Here is a 6000-nt window from a genome sequence, read left to right as displayed (position 1 = left end):
GCTGCTCACTGGAGTTTTTTATCAAACAAACAGCGGCTTTGCTGGGGACTATTTTCATCGGCGTATTAGGCCACATTTGGCGCTGTAGTGAGTGTTTGGGGCAGCAGGACGGTGTGTGTGTGTGTGTGTGAGATTCTAAATAAACTGCGGTGTGTGTGTTCATGGTGATGAAGGAACATGTGCAACAGTGTGACTCACTGATGTGTTTTTAATACAGTAATAAAATAGATAAGGCTTTGATACAGACACGGTGCTTGTTAGTAGGGGACGGGATTTGTTGACGAGGAGAAAATTCTGAAATACCAGCAGACCTAGACCTCGGTCGATATGAACGCAGTACAACAGAGACGCTGTCCCGCCCTATAACGTCCCCTCTGTTATCGTGCAGCCTCCTTATTTTGAGCACATAGAGACATCAGGACTCACCTTCTACCAGTGGGGCAGGGACTGATGAGCCCCCACCCTCCTGATTATCTGTCATTTAACGGTTTATCAAAGTCAGAGGATCCTGTCATGCTTGTGTGGACGGTGGATTTTTCTATTTTATGGAGTCATTAATTTCACGTGGATCATTAGCCTCCATACAGATCCCTGTTTTGACAAATGCAGCTGGTGAATTAGCCACACAATGAGTTTCCTCCTCAGCACCACCACTGACTGCATCACATGATAAACAGGGAGCACCCCATCACATTACCCAAATGTGTTTCTGGGGGCGTCCGTCACTCCATTACAGAGACCGTATGACACATGTGACCGTCGACAAGCTTTTCACTGTGACCGGAAACAACATTAAATATAATGCACGCGGATGAAAAATGAAGTAAGGCTCAACATCCCTTCGCATGAAATGTTGCCAGGTCTCAGCAGGAGACCATATTATGTTGTAGGAATAAGAGAGAACGGACATTTAAAAGGCCTTTAGGTGAATATCTTAAACTTACCACATTCTTCGGGTGCTTTTGCTGAAGGCTGAAGGACACGCTGCGACCATCGGGGCAAAGCTGGTGCACTTGCTACCGCACATCTGGACTACATCAGTGATCCGCCGTAAGAACAACTCTCCTCCTCATTTCCAAAACCGTCTCTCGCTCTTCTTTGCTGGGTTTGAGAGCCACGGAGTGTTTCTTTTTGTTTGAATTCATCTTCCTATTACGTCAACGGGAAAATCCGCTTTCGGGTCAATAAGGTGTTTTTGTCATTGATGTGAAAGATAACAACCACGGTCACATCAGCCAAATGTCGCGGCCAAAGTTCATTTAAATGGAATCGCCTCGATTAATGGATTTGATTAAGGCGGCAAAGTAAATCTGTGTTGAGTTAAATTGTTGTGAACTTTGACACAAATTTGCGCTTTTGACCAATATAGTCCAAAATGGAGGAAGCTGTTGTAGCTTATTAGCTGTGTTGCTCCATCATAGCCCTAAGACTCAAGGCACGGTCACACAAGAGAGTGTTAACGCAAAATTTGTCCGCGCATCCTGGGGAAATATTGGGTTCTGACCGCTAACATGCTAGCCAGTCGGGAATCTGTAGCATGTGCTCCTGTCTCCTAACTGTGTTGAAACTGTGTTTCACTCCGACAGCAGGTCATAATCTAATCTAATCTAATCTAATATAGTACAATACGCTACGACGCAAAAAAAAGACACAACTAGATGCAAAAAAACTGCAGCTTAGCTTCAACCAGTGAAACGAATCGCTGCTCTAAACGCCGCCGACTGAATCTTTAGACAGTCAGTCGACGAGAGACAATGGTACAAACGCATCTTTTGAATAAACTGTGTGAACTGTCGTCCTGTTAGCAACTGAGCTAACAACTAACAGTTAGCGCGCCGGAAAATTCTTATGAAGGAAGCGCAGCAGCTAAACGGTCAATGGACTCAAAACCGCCAAAAACATTTCACACAAAACATTTGAGTCCAACAGAGGCGGAAGTGAGGAGTTTGGCTAATAATTAATCATTTACTTCTGTCTAAAGTAAGATGTAAAAAAATAATAAAACATAATGACGGAGTAATAGTTACGTTTCACTGGTCGGTCAGTCACACCTGTGTGATTGGCAGCAGGTGAGGAAGAAACCCACAGAGGGCGGGGAGAGAGGCTACGAACAGGGCAGGTCCCCCGGTCTGGAGCTGTCCAAGGAGCCGGCCAAATGCTGCGGGAGGTGGCGAAACGTCTGCGCACTTTGTCGTCGTAACGGCGGTTAACTGGTCCGGAAGTTAGCGCCTGTGTCCGCGGCGGTGGGGTCGGTTTGTTACGCTTGGTAGCCGCTAAGCTACCGCGAAAAACGGCGATGCTAAGTGCTTAGCGCGGCTGCTAGCACCGCAGTGTGACTGACGTTAGGAGGCCCGTGAACCAGGGACCGGTGTGAACCCGGACCCGGCGCTGGATTCAAGAACAGATAGGCCCGACAGCGACCGGGAAATGAGGTAAGGTCCTCTGTTGTTGTGTCTCACAACTCTGCGCTGCATGGCTCATGTGTTGGTGCATGATATTAACATTTTATTAAAATCAACGGTTATTGACTTGTGTCTTATTGCTGCTCTGCATGTGTCAAAATATGGTTATAATCACTGTTACTAAGCTGTGTTGAATAGTGGATGGTGTTGTTTTGGTGGTGTTTTTGGTGATTGTTGGTGGTGATGATGGTGTTGTCAGCGATGGTGGTGGTGGTGTTGTTGATGTTGGTGGTGTTGTCAGTGATGGTGGTGATGGTGGTGGTGTTGATGTTGTTGATGTTGTTGGTGTTGGTGGTGTTGTTGTCGGTGGTGGTGATGGTGGTGCAGTTGTCGGTGGTGGTGATGGTGGTGTAGTTGTCGGTGGTCGTGATGGTGGTGTTGTTGTCGGTGGTGGTGATGGTGGTGCAGTTGTCGGTGGTCGTGATGGTGGTGTAGTTGTTGGTTGTGGTGATGGTGGTAGTGGTGTTTCCTGTTGCTGTGCATGGCTTGTGCGCTGTTCTTCTTCTTCTTCTTCATCAGTGTCTTCTGTATAACCCAGTCAGAGCCTAGAACCCAACCAGTCATGATAAAACTAACTCAAATATTAACTTCCATTTGGGGTTTTGTGGTCATCCTAGTTGTTTAGCCTGTATTTATTTACATTTTGGACAATTGACTTTGCCGAATTCATTATTAGTAGTTCCTCTCTGCTATGTAACATTAGTTGTAATGACAACTATCGATACATTATTTTGACACTGAAGAAAACTTGAAAACATGTTGATTATCAACCAGGTTCGGCAGTCATAAGGAGCGTCTTTTTCTGTGATTTCTAAGCAGTTTTACAGACGTTTATTTGCGATGGACGTCGGAGATAATGATGTGATTGCCAAGTGTAAACTCTAAATGAATGAAATGAGTCTAAAAATATGTGTCTCGTGCCTGTGTGTTCAGATATCAGGACTCTGATTTTTGACACCAGTTACGGCCGTCGGACACTGAGGGTTTTAAAGTAGCCGACCTTAACTGGCTCCATGAACTGTGTAGTGTGATCATGTTGATCAACAGCTGAACTACAATAACTAACTTCCTGTTTTCAGAACATATGTAAACACCTGTCCCTTTCACCTCACACGGTATCTTTGCCTTACCTATCTCCCTCTGTGCCTCCCTTACAGTTCACAACTCTGAGATACCGCCATTTTTCATATTTTCATATATTTTACTGCCCAATTAGAGCAAAAAGTGGCCGCTGTTGCAGTCTTTAAGGCGTCCTGTTGCCTCGGTCTGTGCTTTTGAACCATCACTTCATTGGTTTCAAAACATTCCAGCAAAGGACTGCAGCTGACAATTAGACAGCTGGCTAGCCCTGGCACATTTACAGAGATGTCGATCACTGTGTGTTGCCAGAAAGAGACGAACTAGACTGGCACTCAGCAGAGTACGAACCTCCGCCAAGGCAAAAAAATGCCCTATCTCGCAATGTCAAGGAAAGTGATAAAAAAATCTCTGGATTTGCCCCAAAATGTAATGGCTTCTTCTCTGGGCCAGGCCCCGTCCCTCCATCAAGTTCGGTGCAAATCGGTTCAGTAGTTTTTGCGTAATCCTACTGACAAACAGACACGGGTGAAAACACAACCCCCTAATAATAAATGAAGCGAAATAAATGAAATGAGTTGTGTTGGACTTTTCAGATGTTACAAGGTCAGATGACGCTGTTGGTGACCGGAAATAGCTTCAGCTCCTGCTGCTCTCCTTTCTCTGACACCAGCATCTCTCCAGGACTGAAACAGAGCTGTAGATTCGACATTTCATTTCTTTACTTATCAGTCTGAGAGAAGAGACATTTACTTTTGGTGTCACCAAACCCAAGCACTGTGAGCAGTAATAATCTGGGGAAAGGTCTTAGTAGAAGTAAGGAAGGAAGTAGAGACGTTGCCATAGTAACTCATTTTGAGAGATCCTACAATAACTGACTGTTTGACCACTTGGGGGCAGCAGAAGGAAGTAGTGAACACATCACTGACATATCCTCAGCTTAAGTTGATGCAGAACTTGTGTTCAAACAGCTGATTATTTCCACATCTAGCAGTTACAGAGCAACATGATGATCCTTCACCTGGATCTGGTGTCTGTGTCACCTGATGAGTCTAGGTCCAGCACTCCCCCTCTTTTAGCTCTGGTTTTGGTCTCCACCAGCTCCTTAAGGAAACATCTGGCTCTTTAGCTGCTAAATGCTCCACCGTGTTCACCAGCTGGTCTCTGGCTGGGTCCGTCTGCTGTTTGCTGCCGAGCAGGTACTGGACGGTGGCTTACTACAGCTGTTTCTCTGAAAACGACGCCGTGAGAGCGGTGAGCCTGAACCAGAGCAGTAAACGGAGAAACAATGAGCTGAAACTCACTGTAAAGCTCCAAAGCAGTGGTGGGAGCTGCAGAGTTCCGATGGTGATTTCTGTTGGTACTAATGTAAACTTTGGTTAGTATAAAAATATTGATTGTAGCCGTTTGTAAAGACTCAACGTCTACAGTCGGAATCAACGGGCTCAGAGCTGAGAGCCACAGACTGAGGAGAGAAGTCGGGAAGTGTTGAGAGATGGACCGACACACTTGGTTTGGGTCTGAACATGAGATTTGTTGACAGCAATAAATCCAGAATAACACCAGACTGCCCCAATTCTCCTCAAAGAAAATGTGTTTTTCTTGTGTAGTTTGGGTGAAGTTTTTTAATGCAGAGTATTTCTAAAGCAGTGGTGTTGAGTCGATTCAGTTACAGTGAGTCAAACAGAGGTCATGATTGTAACTTTAACAAATAACACTGAGTGAGAGGAGAGCGTATTGATATTTAAATTGGATTGTTCTTGGTGTCTGAAGCTTTCGTTTGGATTCAGCCGTGACCTTGTTGTCTCGACCGGACGCTCGCTCAGCCTGATCCGACCTGCCCGGCCCGTTGTTTGGTTTATTGACTGACCGCAGACACACAGCTGCACCTCGATCGGCTTAAATGAGTTTTCATTTTTTTATTGGCAGGCCGGTGACGGGGCTGTTTTCTTGAGGCTCTTTACACTTTAACAGCTCGGGGTATCAAAATGTGTTTTACAAGCTCTCGTAAAATCGAACAAAATGAAATAAAATCAAAAGGAGATGTGGAGTGGGATGTGCTCAGCAAAAACAAGTCAAGGATTTGGAGGTAACTGTATGTGTGGTGCTTAATCACGCTGGGGAGCAGGGCTGCTCTTAGCCGAGCTACGGGGAGGAGGAGGAAGAAAGTTTTTGCTATTTCTTTCACACACTCGATCAAGTATTAAGTCTGTCACGCTGACATACGACGCACAGATTTTATTTCTTAAAAAATAAACCCGCCGCTCACTCTGCACTAAAGGCCTGATGCTGAGAGGAGTCTGTAGGTAGGACACTCGCCGGAGGCTGACACTCTGTCATTTGATAAATTAAAACATCTGGCCCACCCGTGGGACACCTTGGCCTTGGTAGAGCTGCTTCAGGTCTCTTTTGGTCTTTACTGGACTCGGTCTTCGCATAACCTGGACTAATTCTACAGTGT

At 45.5% G+C, this 6000-nt stretch overlaps 1 long non-coding RNA gene across 3 annotated transcripts in view; it reads left to right on the top strand.

Annotated features, from left to right (window-relative positions):
• Positions 1-2046: 2046 nt before the first annotated feature.
• The window catches only part of LOC120806058, a 96391-nt gene continuing 92437 nt past the window's right edge, over positions 2047-6000 (top strand). For all 3 annotated transcript variants that reach the window (XR_005709629.1, XR_005709630.1, XR_005709631.1), the window contains exon 1: positions 2047-2432. This is a non-coding gene — a long non-coding RNA (uncharacterized LOC120806058). The remainder of the gene's footprint in view (positions 2433-6000) is intronic.

The sequence above is a fragment of the Xiphias gladius genome, chromosome 20, assembly GCF_016859285.1.
Source record: "Xiphias gladius isolate SHS-SW01 ecotype Sanya breed wild chromosome 20, ASM1685928v1, whole genome shotgun sequence".
In the NCBI taxonomy this organism is placed as follows: domain Eukaryota; kingdom Metazoa; phylum Chordata; class Actinopteri; order Istiophoriformes; family Xiphiidae; genus Xiphias; species Xiphias gladius.
The sequence above is the reverse complement of the archived record's forward strand: the minus strand, read 5'-3'. Positions and strand labels throughout refer to the sequence as shown.